This window comes from Cololabis saira, chromosome 20, assembly GCF_033807715.1.
Source record: "Cololabis saira isolate AMF1-May2022 chromosome 20, fColSai1.1, whole genome shotgun sequence".
Classification (NCBI taxonomy): Eukaryota; Metazoa; Chordata; class Actinopteri; order Beloniformes; family Belonidae; genus Cololabis; species Cololabis saira.
Genome location: NC_084606.1, coordinates 18,497,204 through 18,519,207, shown reverse-complemented (window position 1 = coordinate 18,519,207; position 22,004 = coordinate 18,497,204). Strand labels below are relative to the sequence as shown.

Below are 22,004 nucleotides of genomic sequence, written 5' to 3'. Positions count from 1 at the left end.
TATGACACAGTAGCAAACTCAGGCTGTCTAAACAAGCCATAAAGGGGGTGTGGAAGAGGTGTTGCAGCAGGAAGGGTGCACAGGAAGAAGACACTTACTTGGTGCTATGATGGACTGAGACAGGGCTTTAGTTACAATAAACATGCTTTGACCACTCATTAGTTAAAGTATTTAATCCAATATCTATTAGATGATTTAGCCTTCGGTTGGACACATATATAGTACTGTATATACAGCTGTTTTAGCCCCATTTTGCTTTGATCCAGTATTTATGCTTTAGACCTAAACTGGTCCAATATTTTGAATTGGCCTCAGGGTTGGACCTTATATTCACACTCTGTTGGAGATAATAATACTGTTTTTTTTTCTAAATATCTAAGAATTAGCCTGTCTATGGTTAATTGACGGCCACAGGTTTCTCCAACAGTCTTCTTTGTCTTCTTTATTCTGAGGTGATATCATAAGTGTTTTCATCAAAGTTGAGTCCTCGGTCTCTTGCTGACAGTGACCTTTGCCATTTTCTGACCGAAGGCTGACATAAGGTTTCTCTGCAGGATACAACATAAAAAAGACTTTTCGCATCTATCATTCTTTGGGGACTTCAATAGAAAAAACTTGTCGTGTGCAGATGAAAGAATCCCACGTTTGGCATTAATGTTATATAATATTTAGCATGATACTTTACATAAGATCTCACTGAATTAGGAAACTTTTTTGTCTATAAGCGTATCAAAAAGATTAAAGGCTGCACTCTGTTTCACACACTCTATTCATACCTTACTACAATGTACCTTGTCCTCTCTTGTTCAGTAACATTTCTATAAAATGGATAGTGTTAACCAACTCACATCAACTACTAACACTATCGTCAACATGAGAAAAAAAAATGGCCCTTGTGTTTATGAAAATAGTAAAGATTTGGTCCCAGGTTATATTCAAGGCTGCATTTGCTTCCTAGTCTAAATAAACCTGAAGGAGCATTTCCCCTTGATTGCCCATTCATTATTATTTATGCAGGTGGTGGGAGACATTCCTTCTTTTCCTCCGACATGAAGGTGGAAGTGTAGTCAACAATTGACATTTATTTCCGTTTCTTATAGCCTATGGTCTTCTTTTATGTAGCTCAGTGCAGCCCCCTGCAGGAGAAACGGGTTTAAAACCAGCCACAGTCATGAAACCACAAGACGCACTGATTTGGAGACGAAAGGAGGAAAAAAGGAAAAATAAGAAAGAAAGAAAGAAGTTTAAGCCAAAAGCCAACATCTGTGATGGTATGGTGCAGGTTAAGGTGCATAACGCCTGCAAGTTACACATCTGTGAGGGCACCATTAAGTAAACTGTAAAGGTTTTTGGAGCAACATATGCTGCAATCCAGTCTTTTTCATGGAAGTTCTTGCTTAGTTCAGCAGAGCCACCAACATACTGCACAAATCACAAAACCACGTAACTAAGCTGTTGAGAAGCTGTACTCCATCAAGTATAAATGATGAAATAATTTTTGTCGTAAGCTCCGGTAAAAAGCCTCCTTCAGATCACAAGCACTTACAGAAAGATATTAATAGAAGAAGTGATGTCACAGAGCCCTGAACGCATCTCTAACCCAATTTCTTCGTCACGTATTTCTGGCTTGAAATTCAAAGTAAGCATCAATTTTCAGTTCTAGCATTTCTGTTGAGAGATGGGGCGACTGATCAGCTAATGGCCGGCCGATCTTCATCCGATCAGGTTTCACACATACCTGCAAGTGCATCAGCTTGGAAGTTTAGTGTCCAGAGAAATATTCCCCCATGGGGAAGCACATTGTAATGAAACACCCGGTGGGAAGAGGGATGTGGAAGTTGTTCACAGTGAGTATAAAACAGCCAAGAAAGCAGTTTGTAGAACCTGTAAGGTTTAAAGCAAAAAAGAGGAGGCCTGGCTGTCTGCAGTAATTGGACCCCTTAAGAAATGTTCACAGACATGAGCCACAAGCCACCCTTTCTTCCAGCTCTCACTCATCACCTACTTCTCATCCCTCTTTCGCTAGATCACTTCTCCTCATCCTCTCTAGTTCCATCTTGCCTGATTTCATCTTTTATTTCATTATTGAATTTCTTTCCACCCTGCTGTGTCTTCCATCACTCACTTGTTGCTTGGAGCTTCCCATCCTCTCCCTGTCATAACTCCCTCATTACACACAAAGGAGGGGAAGGGGGGGCATTAAGTGCAACGGGGGAGATGCGCGTGTGAAACAATCCACCTGATTCAGTTGCTAAGGCAAATACGCTCGACTGTCAAAACGGTCTAAAAGCCTGCTGGCCTTTTATGTGCGTGCAGCACTCAGTAAATGCAAATGCTACGCCTGCGTGTGTTTTCCTTTTATTCAACAGCATCTATTCCTCTCGGTAAATAAGCACTAAATCCGCAAACCCATTCCAGTTTCTCTGCAGGGTACATAGCATGTCCCTGTGTGTGTGTATTTATGCGCGTAAAGAGTCGGGGGCCCGATGCAAGAACTGGATGTCTTCAGCCTTGTTTGCAAACAGCAGCATGGATCCAATTTTATGCTAATTACTCACGGCGAAATTTGCGTCACTTTGATTGTGATGGTTAGTTGGACAAGACGATTATTAACATGGCTCGCAACAAAACCACCCACTCGAGCAGACAAAACCACACACACGCTTCCCGTCTACTACAGGAGACTTTGTCTGTATTTTTAGAATTAATACCAAGTTTTATTAATGCAATCTGTTATTGTGCCATAGTTGCCATGGATACAGTCAAAAAAGAAAAGAAAAGAAAAACCAGCTCAGTGGGACACTAAAGTGATTCACGCACACACATGCAGAAGTGCATTAACACACGCGTAAACACCAGTACGCACGCACTCAATGAAATGTCAGGCTTACCTGTGGGCTTTGTGAGCATCTCCATAGTTGTGAAGGCGTCTAAACTTTTACTCTGTTCTTACTGAGAAAGTCTTAAAGCCTGGAGGTATTTTCTTTTTTTGGTGTTTTAAAGTGCAGCAATGGTGATTCAACGAATATATAACCACGAAAACATGTGACATAAATGGAAGAAAATAGTTGCACAGTCAGTTATGATTTTTAGTCCACGAGAATTGTGAATAATTTGATTTGAGAGAAGAAAAAAAAATTGAAATGCACCAACACAATTTAATGATAGAAGACAGTTGACATTTTATGTCATTGCTACATACTGCCTTTTTTCTTTTCTTTTTTGTTTGTTCGCATCTTCACAGATGGATGAAATACGTTGCTGATATCCAAGATGTCGTTCTGGAAGGTTTCCGTTGAGGTGATTATTAAAGAAAGGGTTGGTCTGAGTTGGAACTGGTTGCTACAAACTCATTGTGCACCTTTTATAAGATAAAAAAATATTTTTTTAACAGATTTATGCAGAAAAGCTGATCTCACTGATAACTCCCTGCTCCTGTCCTAACTGAACAAAGACCAGCTGATACGCATCAAACTTCAAATTTCTTCACAAATCCACATTTTGTGATAACATGTTTTTATTTTTTCCAAAGTAAGAAAACTCATAAGATTCTGGGATAAGCATCGTGACATCTAGGCTTTCATAATTTCCATAAAATGAACATTCATAATGAGAACAATGAATCACTGTCAGAGGTTCATTGACGGAATATTAAAATCCACAATGCGGCCATCCTCCAACCTGTTGCTGACAAAACCCGAACTAGTCAACTCAAAGGGGCAAACATCTTATCATTAAAAAAAAATCTCAAAGCTGTCAAGCAATAGATGAAATAAAGAAAAAGGTCCAGAAATTGGCACACTCCAACTTTACATCCAACCACATAAACATGTTTGATACAGCTACAATCAAGAAAAGTGCCCCCTTATAAAAGCTTATAATACATAAAATACTGAATGATACTACTTGTGTCCATAAAGCTACCGAATGAAGGCTAAATATCGCGAAACACTCTTTCCTTTATTAGTTCAAATGTATATAGTCCAAAGATGCAGCTCCAAGGAGGAGAAATGGTGTGATTATTTGAATGTAATGCACTGCTGTGTGTTTCATGTGTGTAAGCCTCCTTAAAAGACAAAAGGGAAAAGGAAGACACCCTGCAAATACTGCAGAACATCCAACATCCACATTTAGCCACGGTATTTTCATGAGAAAAATCTCAAGGAGCTGCAGTAAACAACGCCAGCCAACAGAAATACTCATACAGACGATTTCATACAGTCAAACATGCACGTTGAAAAGCTGTCTCCCAAAGCCAGATTCCCCATCTTTGATGTCACTCATTTCTTGCAAGCGCACCTCTGGCTGTGTATGTGAGCGGTTGTTATTTGAGCTCTACAGCCCAAATTTGGGCGTTATCTTGATTTATTTTTACTCATCTTTGAACTACAGAATCCCTTCAGATCCCCTCAAAGGTTTCCCGCGGCCATAATCTCTCTTCATTTAAGTTGAAATAAGCTCAGCAACAATAATGAGAGAAAGAACCTGCTTTAAATGTAATCAACCTATTCTCTGTGCCATTCACTACTATTTCCATAGATATGACCGACAGTGGCCCTTCTGCAGCTGTGGAGGATCCAGGAGAATGTTATCACCCAGTACAGGGGTCGGCAACCCAAAATGTTGAAAGAGCCATATTGGACCGAAAACACAAAAAACAAATATGTCTGGAGCCGCAAAAAATGAAAAGTCTTGTAGGCTATAAGCTTTGGAATGAAGGCAAATGGCAAAAGGCGAAATGTCGAGAAAAAAGTCGAAATGTTGAGAAAAAAGTCGAAATGTCGAGGAAAAAGTCGAAATTTCGAGGAAATAGTCAAAATGTCGAGATTAATGTTGAAGTACAATCTCGAGAAAAAAGTCGAAATGTCGAGAAAAAAGTCGAAATGTTGAGAAAAAAGTTGAAATGTCGAGAAAAAAGTCGAAATGTCGAGATTAAAAAGGAAAGGAAAAAGGAAGAAAAAAAGAGAAAAAAGGAAAAAAGAAAAAAAGAAGAAAAAAAGGAAAAAAAAGAGAAAAAAAGAAGAAAAAAAGGAAAGAAAAAAGGTCAAACATTTTTTAAAAAAAGCTCCAGGGAGCCACTAGGGCGGCGCTAAAGAGCCGCATGCGGCTCTAGAGCCGCGGGTTGCCGACCCCTGTCCCAGTAGAAAGAAAATACACCCTCTTTCAAGTTCAATGGTTTTCCTATCAGGAACATCAGTTTAAAAAAAAAAAAAAAAACTTTGGACAGTTGGCTGGTGAAACTACATGACACCAAATCTGGTGAAAACTGAACACAGCATATCAGCATAAGCACACCATTCTAACTCTCATGCATGGTGGTGGAAGTGTGATGATTGTGGTTTGTACAAAAATAAATGCCAAAAGACAAGAGGGACTACTAATACAATTCGGAAAACAATTACTTCAACTTATTGCTGCTAAAACAGTTATGGGTATATTGCATCTCCTGAGGATGAATGAACTAATTTTAAGATCTATTACTATTCTTATTATTCTGATTTGTAGTAGTACTACTTTGCTGTTAAAAAAATGAAAATATGCTGATTTAAGTTACCTTAGAATTGAAGATGTCTACTTTCTGTTTCCCGTAACATTTCTAGATGAGAGACAGGTCCTCTCCCGCACACAGGAGGGACTATACCAGAGTATTTCTTGTTTTAACTTACATAAGTTCGCCAAAGTCATTTTGTTTACCAGGTACAAATGTGTCCAACTGAGAAATGAACATGGAAATGTTCAAAGCTGCAGTAACCAGAACTGCATTTTCAAGAGACCCAAGGGTCCCCGTACTCTCCCATCATAAAATGTAAAACTTTGCTGCCATTTTTATATGATGCACTGGTATAAATTGTTCTACGGCTTGACGTTATCCATAATCAAGACTTTCTGTGACGGACATAGAGGATGAAAGATGACAAGATGAAGGCTAAAAGAGAGAAGACGAGATGATAAGCTCATTACAAACAGTGGATAAGAGCAGAGCAAGTAGCGAGCGTATGGTGCACGTTTCTGGGTCATGTACAGTCTCTGCGGATGTTTGTGGACCTTCTGCATTGTTGACCCTTGCAGGCACTCGGATGTGACAACGACAAGTTTACGTCTAACTAGCCCCACAGAGGCGGCAGTAAAGACTAGTCAGATCCATTGTTGTGAGCTACAGTTGGTGTTGGAGCGTTAAATTCATGTTCAAACTCCACAACAATGCAGCACACACCCACACACACATGCGCATGTGTACACAGAGAGTCTCCAATGATCTATCACAGTAATAGATACAACCCAAACACTGCAGCTATCGCCGGGCATGACCGATACAGCTGACTCAGCTTGGTCTACCAGAGGTCAGGAAGCTGTGTGCGTGTCCCGTCAGAGAAGGGAGGACGGTCTGTAAATCTGCGTTTCTGCGTCCCCTCTCTCGCCCGAGGAAAAGACTGCGGCGAGCAGAGAGGAAGGGATGTTCCAGGTGTTCCAAGGTCAACCCTTTTACAGATTTATCTTCGCAACCCTGCCCAATTAACCGTGTTTTACGCCCGCTCCCTTCTCTCCACCAAGGTTCCTTTCCGTGACATTCTGACCCCATCAGCCGAGGTGAAAGCACACTCGTCCTGCTGTACTCCATCAATCTTCCTTTATCACTTCCCCCAACACACACACACACACACACACACACACACACACACACACAGGATGACCTGATGCAGCAGTACACATGTCCGGCTGTTGAACACACGGCACACAGATGGTTCAAGGTGCACACTGCTTGCACACACACGCATATACACACACCAAACAGCTGTCAGCAAATGTGTTTGCACCCAATACAGCGAAAGTGCAAGATGTTGTGAAATAACAACTTTAAAGGCAGGTCGGAGTAACAAAAAAAAAAAAGGAGATGGAGACAGAAACCCTGTTTATGTTGCAAGGAAACGCTTCATGCCGCAAAGAGGCTGACAGGTCAGACTTGTTCAACACATCTTAGCCTCTTCACACGGCGCACCAGCATTACATGATGTCGCTTTAACATTTCATGCCGAGCAACTCTTGCTACACTTTTAATATTTAATAGTGTAAATGCTGTAAGCACCAGACAGAACGACTGCTTCAGGTATTACTCTTCAGTTTAGCTTTAATCGGTGATCCGGCTGCAGAGATGAACTTGAACATGTACTTTACGATATGAAAGCCCCGTGACGGCTAAAGTGGCGTCCGGGTGAATGAGGGACACGTCAACACGTTATCTGCTTTTATCGCTGAGATAAATTCACACATGTGCAGTGTCAGTCAGCTTCACCAGGCATCCAGTGGCTAAAAGGAGCTGCGGGGCTAGATGTGCTAAGGATAAGAATCAGGATTTTATGTGAATTATCTGAATTAATTTGGACTAATTTCTCCAAACTGGGTAAAAAAAAACCTCCAGAGGTTCCTTATCACTATCTGCCAGACCCTTTCAGTTTGTTTTGGCACACTTCCTGTAGTTTCAACCTGCTTCGGACTGATTTCATCTCATCTGAGAGCAAAATACGAACCCCAAATGGCATCAGGTGACCAATACCAGCTTTGGCTGCGGCTCAAGTGGACCACGCTGCTGATACGGACTGTTTTTCTTTCCGTTCCGCCTCCTACTCGGCTCTCAGTCCCACACTACGTCAGCGCCTGGGATTGCTATGGCTTTCAGTGGGCTGATGCTCCACAGACCGCCCCATCTACCAACACTCATGAACAAACCCAGGCTGGCTGGTGAGGCCTGTGCTATCGGGCCCAGATTACTTCCAGCAGGCATTGTCGGAGAGGAAATGTTGCCAGGAAACGGTACTCTGTCTATTTCCTCTTCTCCTCTTAATCACAGACGGATATTTCTAATGAACTGCACAGACGGGGTGGTCTAATGTAATGACAGAACAAGAAGTAGGCTGGCTTCCTGATTGATATGATGCTCATCTTAGCCACATTAACAACAAAATACCTTTCAGTGTGAAGAGGTACAGTAGTCCACAAAGAAAAACACATTAAGCTGCTGCTCAATGTGCCGAATCTAAATGTGCAGTAAGTAAACAGAAATAGTTTTGTTATTGTTGTTGAGCTATTTAACTTTTTAACTGCAAAAATGTGAGCGTGTGTGAGAGCTCACATGTCTGAGGGGTAGAAAGGTACACCGAGGTTTAGAGTCAGACTAATCCCATCTCTGTGTCAGGAATAATCAATACTCATAAATAATTTCCAGTGCTGGGACACCACCGTGACGCTCTGGGGACGCTAATGAAGCGGGCCTGCTGCCATAGTTTACCCTGTGAGACTGCAGTATTTACCTGAGCCAGAAGAAAACACTTCAACAAATCAAAGCAGACAACATACACTATTAGTCAGAGCAGAAATATCGTACATCCAATATTAGTGTGTCTCGTCAACATAATGTGTTTCACTCACTTAGGTTAAGGCTCCTTTTCCAACACTGCGAATGTTTATTGGGTGTGTGCAATTAACGGTCAAGAAATTATAATCGCCTGTGTGAAATCATCTGTGTTTGTTCTTTTTTGTGATTTCTAAGAAGTTCAAATCACATTTTAGGACAATTTAATGCAAATAAAAGCAACAACAAAAAAAGAAACTATTTAAAGGGGTTCACACACTTAAAATTTCAACTTATGAAAAATCCAACTACTACACTTTAAAGAATTTTAGTATATATTTACAAATATATAAAACAATAATACTAATAATAATAATAATAACACCCACATTAACTTTCTCTTTACGTGCTGCCCCCATTTGTTCAAGAATGTTATTTTTACATAGTCTGTCTTTAAAGAATATAGAAAAATGAAAAACAACCAAAATGCTTACCACTGCTACATAGACATGAGTATATATATATATATATATATATATATATATATATATATATATATATATATATATTGTTCAGTTTAGTTCATATAATTTATAGTTTCAGTTAAAAAGATGTTTTCCTTGAATGATACATTAAAAAGTCACAGTACTGCCTCCTACTGGCTAATGCTGGGATTGCAGCTAAATGTTTTGTCAAATGTTGAAAACTTTATCCAGGAAGTAGAGTCTGTAACAACTAGAGCACATGTCAGGTTCCAGTGAATGTTGGCGACTACAGCTTACAGCTTGTTTGAGTTGCATCGTCGGTATGTATTCATACATTTGTCTGTATTTTGCCATCATATGTTTATGCTTAAGTGACAACTTTATATTCATATTCATGTTATTTATTTTTCTTTGTAGTTTCACACTTTGCTTCTGCAATAAACCTGTGGAAAGAGAAAACCCAGAGTCTCGCTTGGAGTCGAGTGTTTAGCTGTCAATACATGCAACAGACGCATTGAGGACAGAACATATATATATATATATATATATATATATAGAGAGAGAGAGAGAGAGAGAGAGAGAGAGAGAGAGATATGTGTATATATATATATATGTATATATGTGTATATATATATGTATATATTTATATATATATATATATATTTATTTATTTATATGTATTCTCATATATATATACAGAGAGAGAGAGAGAGAGAGAGAGAGAGAGAGAGAGAGAGAGAGAGAGAGAGAGAGAGAGTGTGTGCTGCTGGAGTCTTGACCTTGTGAGATATTTACTCTCATGCTCCTTGAGAGTAATTATAATAATAACTTTAATAAAAATAAACCTCGATTTATACACCGCCTTTCAAGGAACCCAAGGTCACTTTACAATGGTCGTATATTATTCATTCACGATGGTAAACTACGTGTGTAGCCACAGCTGCCCTGGAGCAGGCTGACAGAAACGTGGCAGCCAATCCACGTCAACATTCATACACATTCACACAGCAGCGAGGCCCTCACTGGAGGCAAGGAGGGTGAAGGACACAGCGACAGATGACTGAGGGGGAGCGGGGTTCGAACCGCCAATCCTTGGGTCATTGGACGACCCACTCCACCACCTGAGCCGCTGCCACCCTCAGAGTAGGTCAAGTTGTCCCAGAAAATGCTTTCTCCTTAACTAAAATACATAAAATCAGATGGACGGTACTGAACTGAGACTCTAACACACACACACCTACACACACACACACACAGACACACACACAAACTCAAGTTGAGCCAAGATACTTCAGGGAAAGTCACTTACGGGTCAGAGCCATCACTTAAACACCCATTAAAATTACATTTAAAACATGTACAAATAGAGAAATTGATGTAAATATTACAGGGGCAGAACACTAGAAATGTCATCACCTCTTCTGGCCTCACTTTCAGCTTGCAACTGAAAATTTGTTACACTTCCACAACATTTAGCTGTCAGTTGTCTGAACAAATCCCCCGCTGTTTCTTATTGCCTCTTCTGTAACTTTAAACTGAAGCTGTGTCCTCTTCCTCTTCCTCTTCCTCGCCTCACTCCCTCATTAATGACTCGTCTGCCTCGGGGAACTGCATTTTATTTTCTTGAGCTCCAATGAAGGCAAAATTTTAATTGTCCTTCCCACTCATTTGGAGTGCGGAGGAGCTCCGTTCCTGAGACGGGGCCTCCGGGGGGCCGCCTGCCAAACACTGACATTTACAAATTCAAATGCAAGCTATTAAATGGGATGATAAAAATGGAGGCGGCGGGGGCGGGGCATCCATGTGTGTAGCTACAAGTCATCCAACTTGTTACGAGTAAGACAACAACATTCGGCTGGAGACATGTTTTGATTCCAACTTCTTGCTAATTGACGCTGATGTATTTACATCGGGTCTTGGATAAATTCAATTTAGACCACGTACACTTCAGCTGCAACAGCATTTTTTGAGAATTAGCATATTTCTTCCCCCACAACCACTTATGATTTTCTCTTCTTTCCTTTCCTTTTAGTTCATTACCATATGATTTATCTTCAGAGTGGCTGCTTTGGTTCAGTTTTGGCTCAATAAGCCAGGAAATGATTAAACTGTGTGTTCAGATGGCGGTACACCACCAACATTAAATGTTTCCAGCACGTTGCGATGCTTCTGCCAGAGACCCCGCCACTGAAATCGGCACAAAAAAATCAGAGGGCAATAAAAGAAAAGCTTATATTTGTGATATATTAAAGAGAATAGTTTTTGTAGTTTTTGTTGGAAAAATGCACAAATAAACTTTATTTAGCTCAAATTCCATTTCAATGGATATACTCTTACGTATGATGATCAACAGGGATTCCAAAGAGGGTTGATTCTGCTGATTGTGGTTTTCAGATTGAGTAGTTCCAATTAAAGTATCAAAACTCCAGAAAAAATAAACATCTACATTATCCAACCCGTTGATAAGTTAATAACAGCTATGCTTCATCTGAACTGAAGAAATCAAGTAGGGCCAGTGAAACAGTAAAAACTTTTCTCCCATGTCTCCCATGGATCACATAAGGTGCATTTCTATATTTTGTGAATGCATGTGTGCATCAAAACCAGCATTTATAGTTCATGTCACATGTCCTGTGTCTGAAAAAAGCCCCAACGATGCGAATATGTGAGCAAGATTCAAATAAGATTCATGCTAACTGCTTCAAATAATAAATGTCACGCAAAGTTGTATCATAATGCCGTTGCGAATGCAATTTTTATTAAAAAAGCATTTTCCGTTCAGTCTCTTTTCTCATTGAAATACAATTTGTGTATCACAGTGTGATTTCATTGGAACACACTGTGCGAGAATTTAGCTGGAAATGCAAAAATGAACAAGTTTCCCCCTTTCCTCGCCTCCTTCCACTCCCCTTCCCTCCACACCCATCGCTCACCTTGTCGCAGATGGACCGACAATCGACACGCCACATTTAGTAACTCATCTGCATGAAAACTCGATGAGACTTGATTTCTTCTTTCTTCTTCATTTCTTCATTTTCATATCAAATTGGCCAGAAGACATAATGGGCAAAAAACCCGACGGGCGCAAGATAATGAAAGGAATGCGTGTGTGTGTGTGTGTGTGTGTGTGTGTGTGTGTGTGTGTGTGTGTGTGTGTGTGTGTGTGTGTGTGTGTGTGTGTGTGTGTGTGTGTGAGTCCTTCAAGTAACTGAGCATGATCTATGAGCATGTGAAATACTGTGTGTATGTGTGCTGGTTGCATGTGACTGTGACTGAGTGTGTTGTGGTTCATGCCTTGTTTTATTTTTCCATGCTGGAGTTGAAAACGGTGGAGAGGGGAATCTTGGCCGTGTGTGTGTGTGTGTGTGTTTGATATAGCAATAACAGCTCTGTGGAAACCATTGTAGCTAAGCACAAAACTATGTCCAAAAGCAGATTCAGCAGTAACCAGCATCTGCGTTGCACGCCCACATGCACACATGACCTCACCTGACCGCGTGGTGCCTTAACAGCCGCGTGTGAACAGTTTCACACGGGGACACGGACGGACACAGTGCAAAGCGTGGACTCCTCGAGGTACAAAGAGCCTTTTAAAGGGGATTACACACACTCATGGACACGCATAAGAACTTTTTAAGGTGATGCAATATCGCTATTCAAGCGGTATCAGTTTTCTGCCAGTGTTCCTCGCAACTTTTTCCAAAACAGTGACGGCGAGAGCAACTCAATGATACTTGCAAAACTGAACCGTGTGACATGCAAATGCAAATAAAGAGGGGAAAATGCTCCTATTCTTACATTTACTTGTCCCATGGAGAAAAAAAACATGCATGTAAGGGTAGAACATGCAAACTACGAACATACCCAGGTCAAGATTGAAACTTTCTCTGTGTGATGCAGCAGAACGAACCACCTTGGACTTGTTTCAGATGTTATGTTGTCCAATTCTTCCTAAAGTGTGTAATAGCTGGATACAGATCAGGACACATGCCCTCACCTTCCTTAGATATGCCTTTGTCATGTGCAGAGATACGTGGCTGTTGTCTTGAAAGAGGCACATGGTGCTCTGAAATGTTGCTGCGCTTTCCCGTATTCATGCTTCTATCGCAGGAGTGTGAATGATCTTTGGCAAGTGCACTGATGCACCCTCACATCATAGCAGAGCCTGGTTTGGGAGTATTTACTGATAGCAGTCAGAACGAAACCCATTTCTTTAAAATAAATAAATGAAATATTCATTTCTTTGACCATTATGCACATTTCTATGGTGAGTTTGGAGAAGTTGACACCGCCTCTTGTCCAGGCTCACTTTAAGCATCATTCCTGTGCAGGGAAGGTTCAGGTCACCCCCTTACCACTGTTTAAGTTTCCCAGTGGTACAAACATTTGTGAGGAGTGGGTGAGGTCAGTGATGCTGCGAGCCACTTAAAGACAAACAGTTGAGCAACTCAAGACGTCAACAAATGTGTGTTTAGAGCATTTAGAGCATAAAAAAACAAAATGTATACGCTTATTAAGTATACCTGGTATACCCAATACAGTGACAAGTGAGTGTATATAAAAAATATTCATCCTATATTACTATATTACACAGCACACTATATAATGTGACAACTCCAGATTCAGAGAGTGATAGTTTTCATGAAATGTAGATTTAATTACAATACTTTCTTTTTTCTAACAGCCTGTTAAATGTGTTTTATCTGGTCGCAAGTATTAGGTTTGATGATGCTTCTAACCGCTAACTTCAATGCCAGACTTCAGAATAAACATTCACAACCATCCTGCAGTGTCAAAAAGTTGCTGTTTTTTACTACAAATGCTTGAAATCAGGAAAGCCAAAGCCTCAAAGCTGCATAATAAGACAAACATGCCATATGGTCACATCCCCCCCTCACTAATATCAAGTGCAGCATTCCTGAGCGTTTCTAATCCTGAGAAGAAGGTAGCATGCTCCTCGTTTCAGTGCCACCCCGTTCCCTGCTCCAACTTTTGCAGACTTTTTCATCCAGACAGTGTCCCAGCGCGCCTTACCCAGCCTGGCCCAGAACACTTCCATGCTGGAGTCCCTACGGTCCGTCCGGCGGGGAGCCGCTTACATCCATGTAAACCCAGAGGGGAGAGAGGAGAGGGCTGGAGTCGATAGAGAGGAGAGGCCAGCCGCCCACTTTGGTAAAGCCAGTGACTCATTCAGGCTGTGGCCTGCGAGCGTGTCAGCGGGCAAAAAAATATCAGCGCAGCACAAAAGATATGGCATGAGAGGTGAGAAAAGAACGAGAGGCAAAGTGCAGGGAAAGCACGTTTTCTCTCACGGTGTGAGAACAGAGAAAGGGAGGAAGCTGATGGTGCCGGGTGTTGTGCCTTCCCCCTTTCTTTTTTTTCCCTCTTCCTCTTCCTACCTCCCCACCACTTCTTCTCCTCCTCCTTTCACTTCAGCTCACACCATAAAGGGGATAATCCAAGTGTTGTTAAAAATCTAAGAAATCTCCACTGGGCTAAGAAATAAGTTCATGAAACACAGGAAGAGTGAAAGAAAAGCATTCTAGTTTGTTTAGTACTTATTATGGTGTAGCTGTACTACTTTACTTTAGTACTATTTCTGTTGTTATTATTACTTAGTCCACTTTCATTTTCATAAGCGACACCAAGACCGGAGAATCTGCCTTCGGTTCATCCTGTAAATGGCTCGAATGACAATAAAGAAGTCTGGGAACTTAATCATGCAGCAACTCCGAACACTCCTACTAATGATATTCATACTGGAACAGTCATATGATTTATGACCAGTGTCCCAGAAGAAAGTGGCGTACACAGCATGTGTGTGGGAAACAGAGCGCCATAAAGACTGACAATCGACGCATGACATGTTTTCATGCCTTTAATCCGGCAAATCCTGGGGTGAGAATTAACAACTCTGAGTTTGACTCCAGGGGAAAGGTGGTGGGCCGCCCTTTTTCAGTTTGGGAATAAGTTGCAAATCCATGTGGGGCAGTTCAAGTATCTCAGTGTCTTCTCCATGAGTCGGGGTGGAATGGAGCAGGAGATTGACGGGCGGATTGGGGCGTAGTACGGGTCTGTGATGGTGAAGAGAAAGCAGAGCCAGCAGTTACCTTCCAGCCATCACCTACGGTCATTAACAGTGGAGACTAGGGGTGGGCAAAAATATCGATATGGCAATATATCGCGATACTTTTCCAGCCGATTCAATATCGATATTCAAAATTTGAATATCGATTTTTTTTTTTTTTTTTTTTTTTTTTTTTTTTTTTTTTTTTTTATATATTATTTTTTTTATTTTTTTTTATCCCCGATTTTTTTCCCATTATATCACCCAGTGCTCCTACCTAAGTGACAGTCCTGGGCATTGCCACTCTCTACCAACCCTGGGAGGGCCCTGCACTGAGCTCAGGTTTTATTTCACGTTTTATTTCATTTTATAATTTATTTTTTATATAACACAATTGCCTGTCCTTAAAAAATGAAAAATAATGGACAGAGGTTTATTTATTTATGGATTTATATCTATACTGACTGATCACTGTGCCTGTCCTTGGTTTTAGTACCCATCTTTCTTGTGTTTATTATCATTTGCCACATAATTAAAGCAACCTCATACTAAATTTAATGTTAATTTCATATGATGTAAATAATATGAAAAACATATACAAATAAGTTGTAACTTTAGCTTGTATAGTTATAATAAAACATTGTTTTGACTCAGTTTGTCCCATGAATTGTCACTATAATCTGATGAACGTGCAACTCGGATTTTAAGATCCATCACTATCATCTGATGTACATATATACAACTTGGATTTTAAGATGTGTAATGCATTTTTACATTTTTCGGTGAACTATGTAGAATATAATAATCGGGATATCGCATAATCGGGATATCGCAATGTGTATCGTATCGTGGCTCAAGTATCGTGATGCGTATCGTATCGTGAGGTCCTTCCCAATACCCACTCCTAGTGGAGACTGTAAAAACGAAGCTGCAAATACAAGCGACCCCTTTGAAGGGAGGCGTCCAGCCACCTGGGAGGATGTCAGAACAAAGTAGATACTTTTTTGGGCATTTGAGTTTGGGGTATTTGGTCAGAATGTCTTACAGATGCCTTTCAAATTAAGTGTTCCACTGAAAAAGGCTTTAAAGGAAAACCCAGAACTTGTTCAAGGGGTTTCATCTTTTAGTCGTGTTGGGAATACCTCAGCAACCACCCGCATAAAGCTTAAGGGGTTACCTGGGGAGAGGGAGGTCTGTGTTACCCCAAGACCCAGCTGGAGGGATAGCTGGATATCACCATTAACAGATTACAACCAGTGCACAGCAAGAGCTAAAGTGTTAGTGATGAAAATGTCACAAAAGAAGAAAAAGTTGATGCAGTTACGCTCACCTTCAGCTTTCATCAACAGTAGGGACTGGCATATGAATAATAGATGGGATTCGTATGAAAATATAGCAGACGATCTAACTGTGCAAGTTAGGACCATTTTAATATTTCAGTTCATTTCCTCTTAGCCAGTGGAAGTGTATTAGAAAGCTCATATTCTAGTCAGCACCAAAGTACTGAGGTTTTAAATGCAGCAAATATCTAAATTCAAATGTGTTTTTCCTTCTTCCCCCGTCGGGTCTATTGTCCTGCAGCCCCAGCTCCTTTCCTTCCTCAAATCAACATTCACTTCCTGAAAACATCTGAATTGACAAGGGGTCCAACAGTGTTCACACTCACATGTACATGCGCACACTAATAATTTAGGCAACAAGGTCAATGAGGGGATTAGGAATGTGTGACAGCCGTGTGGCCTCAGCGCTGCAGGATCTGACCTCAGACTCCTCAGAAACCCGCCGTCCCTGAGCCAAAGCCACTCAGACACTGTTGGGACTGCGGTGCATTCAGCGGCTCCATGGAAACAAGATTTGAAGAGCATCAATGCAGAGGAATAATAGTTGTGGACGAGAGGAGGGGCTGAGCAGCAGGTGATTCTGGGACAAATTAAGGTTAAGAATCTCTCAGCAGGTCTGATACATGTTGGAGACACACTTCAGGTGTTTCACCGCAGGCAGAAGAGCAGGGTGTCCAGTCTGGCTGTTGCTATGCAACCAGATTAAAGTGATTGCATATCTTAAGGCTGTGGTAATGTAACTTAAAATATACCAATTGAATGAAGGGAATGAGAGCTATGTGCTGGAAGGATATTTTTCGAGCCGAAGCAAACATTTGTTTGCAGTGGCATAAATCTTTAGTGTCTGAACCCTCTGGGTAGTGTGATTCAGCAACAATGACCATTGATTTTTCTTCTTTTTGCACTGGCACATATCCCATTCAAGGGAGTAACAGACTCAGAATCACAATTAAGAAAACCGGTGCTTAAAACTAACAAGGTGAGACCGTGTCCCCTACTTAATGTTCAACATTCCTGTAAATCTCAGTCTGTTGTACTTTTTCTGAGCAGTAAGGAAATGTAACTCTAGTTCCAACAATAATTTGATAACATAAATATAGTTTTGGCTTCTAGGCTCCTACCTCGTCACTTTTCACAGATGCTGTCTACTAAATAAGAGCCTGCTACTAGGTGTGACCCTGGCACCAGCCGCCATGAAGCAACTCCCAGAGTACAGTAGGGATGGGCGGTATGGACTAAAAAATGTATCACGATAATTTCTGGCATTTATCCCGATAACGATAAAAATGACGATTAAAAAAATACCAATTCAACTCCACCTTTGTAACTATAAATCTATCACCACATTCAGTCTTTGGAGCCCCCAAAACACTGCTCTAAAAGATACTAAATGCTACTAAACTACACCAATTACATTGAATTGATAAAAACCAATTAAATGAGTCCACCTGTACTGAAAAACTGTAATGACTCAGATCCGCCATGTTTGTTACACAAACACGTATCAACGGGAATTTTTCTTTCTTTCTTTCTTGCTCATATCCATCCTTCCTTCCTTCTTTCCTTGTTTACTCCCTTCCTTCCTTCCTTCCTTCCTTCCTTCCTTCCTTCCTTCCTTCCTTCCTTCCTTCCTTCCTTCCTTCCTTCCTTCCTTCCTTCCTTCCTTCCTTCCTTCCTTCCTTCCTTCCTTCCTTCCTTCCTTCCTTCCTTCCTTCCTTCACGTACGTTGTGCGTGGATTTAACGCAGAACAATAAATCGGCTTTACACAAAAACATCATCAACAGGAATTTATCGTTTTTATCCCGAGATGACAAATTCTTACCGTGGGGAATTTTTTTGACGGTTTATCGTGAACGGTAAAATATCGCCCATTCCTAGAGTACAGCATCAAAAAGAGCTAACTAGTGAGTAGGGCTGCAACGACTATTTTAATAGTCGACTAGTCACCGACTATGGAAACGATTAGTCGACTAATCGGATAAATAGTAATTTTTTTCTTAAATTTAGTATGTCACTTTAATTATGTGGCAAATGATAATAAACACGAGAAAGATGGGTACTTCAATGAAAAATACAGGACTGTCTCAGAAAATTTGAATATTGTGATAAAGTTATTTATTTTCTGTAATGCAAAAATGTCATACTTTCTGGATTCATTACAAATCAACTGAAATATTAAAAGCCTTTTATTAGGGCCCGAGCACTGAAAGTGCGAGGACCCTATTGTATCTGTGATGTTTATTATTAGGGCCCGAGCACTGAAAGTGCGAGGACCCTATTGTATCTGTGATGTTTATTATTATTATTATTATTATTATTATTATTATTATTATTCTCGCCATAAATAAATTGCCTTTTTGGAGGCCTTAAAATGCTCAAAAACTCACCAAATTTTACACACGCTTCCAGAGTCGCGTAAAATTACGTATTTTATGGGCGACAGGCATGGGTCAAAAAGGATTAGGCTCTATAGCGCCACCTATTTTATGTTTTTGACGAGCCCCACAATATGGTTTGACTTACAGCAATGTCCTTTATGTGTCTATTATATCAGAAAAAGCCCTACAAAAAAGTCTCTTGGACCCATGCTCTAAGTTACACAGGAAGTCCGGCATTTTGAACAGAAAATGTCATTTTTTATGAATTCTGATCATTTCTAGGCCTCGTACTTTAACGAACTCCTCCTAGAGATTTTATCAGATTGGCTCACAACTTGGTTTGTACAATCTAGACACATGGCCGACGCTAAATTGCGAAGCTTTTACGTTTTTAGCAGAGGGCTTGACCGTAGTGATCCGGCGAAGTTTGGGGTCATTTTTAAGGCTCGCCATGAAACACCAATTGGCTGTAATTCAGCAATACATGATTTGATGTGGTTGAAAACGTATGTGCATGATTGTAGGCTGAGCCTGAAGACATATGTGGTGGAATATTCAGGATCGGTTGTAGCGCCACCTGTTGGCACCAGGAATTGTCATGTCTTCTAGTATGCATCTGTGCTCAAAGGGAGATGAGCGGATGGATCTCAAAGTTGGTCAGATAAATAGGTAAGATATTGACGATGGCTGACAGAGAAAACTGTAAGTTTTTCTCAAAGGGCGTCGCTGTTAGAGGTTGTCAAATTTCGGTGTCTCGCCATGAACATAAAAGTTGTTTTAACTTTCAAATACTTGGTCCAAATTGACCCAAAATCAATACATTTAATCAGGCTTCCATTCTGATATCCATTCTATATTTGGGACAGTTTGTCACCGACTTTATTCAAAATATGAACTCATTTTGAAATAAATCTTTACTTTGTCATGCAATGTCGAATTAACTTCTAACTTCGTAAAAATATTGTTGAAAATAATATGATTTGAGCATTGTATGTGCAAGAGGCGATTTATAATGAATGTTTTGAGTTGGATTAGAAGCATGAAGCTGTCTGCGGGCCGCGTGCGCGCAGACCGCGGGAACGCGCAGACGCAGCTCCTGGAAGCTGCCGGGGGCGGGGCGGGGGAGGGGGGTTGTTGCAACTTGCAGCAACATGTGGAGTCACGCCGTCACGTCACGTAAGTTGTATTGTGGTTTTTTAATGCGTGTTGCAATTATTTTATTTTATTATATTATTATATTATTATTGAGCTTCCATCCGCGATCCCGATCAGGAGCGCGCGGCCGCGCGCGGCCACGCGCAGAGCCGAGAGCCAGTTTCTGCCCATTTCTGCAGCTTTGCCAAAAAATGCTACCTAAAGGTTTTCCACCTTTGTAGAGCCACAACTTTACTGTGTTTTACTCCCTAAACCACTTCCTTTCACCCCCAAGTGGTCCTTGTCTCTTGCCAGGCCGTCATTGTAAATAAGAATGTTCTTAATGACCTGCCTGGTTAAATAAAGGCGAATGACTGAATGAATATCAAATAAAGCCATAGAATTGTTGTTTTTTTTCTCTTTATCGTATAATATTCACAAAGTGTAATGCATTCATGTCATGGGTCGTGTATTTTGAAGGATCAAATAATCAACATCCCATTATCCATTTTACATCGTGCAAGAAATGATGCAAACTTTGAAAATCGACTGTGCGCATGCGCAGAACCCAAACGTAGCATTTTTTCGGCAGGGAGCAGAAATTGGCAGAACACCGGCTGGGACGGACCTGATGCTCTGATGCGACAGGTCTCTGCTCACACTGACTATACGTTCATACACGGACGTAATATGGGGGGGGGGGGGGGCATGTATCCTGCACTTTTTCAAAAGGCAGTTTTGGTCCCCTGCAGTTTTTACCGTCCAAAAACAATGTTACGCTATATTAAATGGAGACAGGTCAGCACTAGGACCAAGCGGAAAACGGCCGCTCAAGCTGAAGCCTGTTGTTTGGTCTGCCTGGGTCACGTCAGCTAGACGGATTTTAAGAATAAGAATAAGAATTACTTTATTAATCCCCAAAGGGAAATTCCTTTGTATGGCAGCTCATCTACTGTACCATTTGCAGAAGAGAAGCTCTTCTGAATATCTCTTGGATGAGTTGATTATGTTGAAATGTTAATAGATAACCCTTCTGTGGTCTTTTGGTCAAATTGACCCATATTCACTTTTCTTTTATATCAAAAATATGATTTTCATCCATATAACTGCCTCTGTTACACTCATTTCAAATAAAATTGATGATCACTACCAGAGCTGGTAGAGTAGCCAAAAATTGTACTCAAGTAAAAGTACTGTTACTTCAGAATAATATGACTCAAGTAGAAGTAAAAAGTATCATCCAAATAATTACTTGAGTAAAAGTAAAAAAAGTACTTGGTGACAAAACTACTGAAGTACTGAGTAACTGTTGAGTAACGTCTGATTTATTTTTTTAACACACCCATTCAAAAAGACAAAAGTACAAAATAAACATCTTCAGGCAAATTAAAATCAATAAAATAATAAAATAAATTAAAATTAATAAAAAAATGAAAAATAGCTTAAATTAAAATAAGCGTAAAGTAAATTCAAGAACTTTAATAAATAATAAAATAACAGAATAAAAAAATAAATTAAGCACCAGTAGCACAACATTTCAAGCCTTTGTACTTTTCTTTTTCAACCAGGCAGAACTAGAACAAACATGAACTCATAGAAACTCTGTGTGTGTTTGAGTCTGTGTAAATGTGACAAAACATGTAAAAACAAACATTTTTCCCAAAGAATCACTCAGTGATGTCATGAGATTGACGCGTAGACGGATAAAAAGGATAAAAGAAAAGTAACAGCTCAACGTAGCCTAATGTAGCGGAGTAAGAGGAACAGTTTCTCCTTCACAAATCTACTCAAGTAAAAGTAAAAAGTATAGTGATTCAAAACTACTCCTAAAAGTACAACATTTCCCAAAACTTACTCAAGTAAATGTAACGGAGTAAATGTAACTCGTTACTACCCTCCTCTGATCACTACTTGCATTGAATTATGGATATTTTATTCAATTTCTCCTCTCCTGTGATATTCAATTTGACCCACCAACCACTGGCTGGTGCTGGGTGGTGGTCCAAACATTTGAGATGATTTCATTTCATTTTCACATATACCCGTCTGTGATAATCCATCAATTTATATGCCTCTGAGTTTAACTATAGTCAAAAAAATTCAGAATTTCGGCTTATCTTTATCTATCTCCAAAATGAGCTATGATTTTATGTAAATGAGGTCTATTGACCATTCATTCCAAAAATAAGTGTAAAATTGGTGGTAATGAGTTGGAGTGAAGTTGACTAACAAGGTGAAACACAGAATTGGGT

The 22,004-nt window shown here is 40.3% G+C and overlaps 1 protein-coding gene across 1 annotated transcript in view; it reads right to left on the bottom strand.

The window, feature by feature from the left end:
• nhsl2 (NHS-like 2) overlaps nucleotides 1-22,004 on the bottom strand; it is a 214,988-nt gene that overhangs the window by 72,591 nt on the left and 120,393 nt on the right. The gene's annotated exons all lie outside the window — the stretch shown is intronic.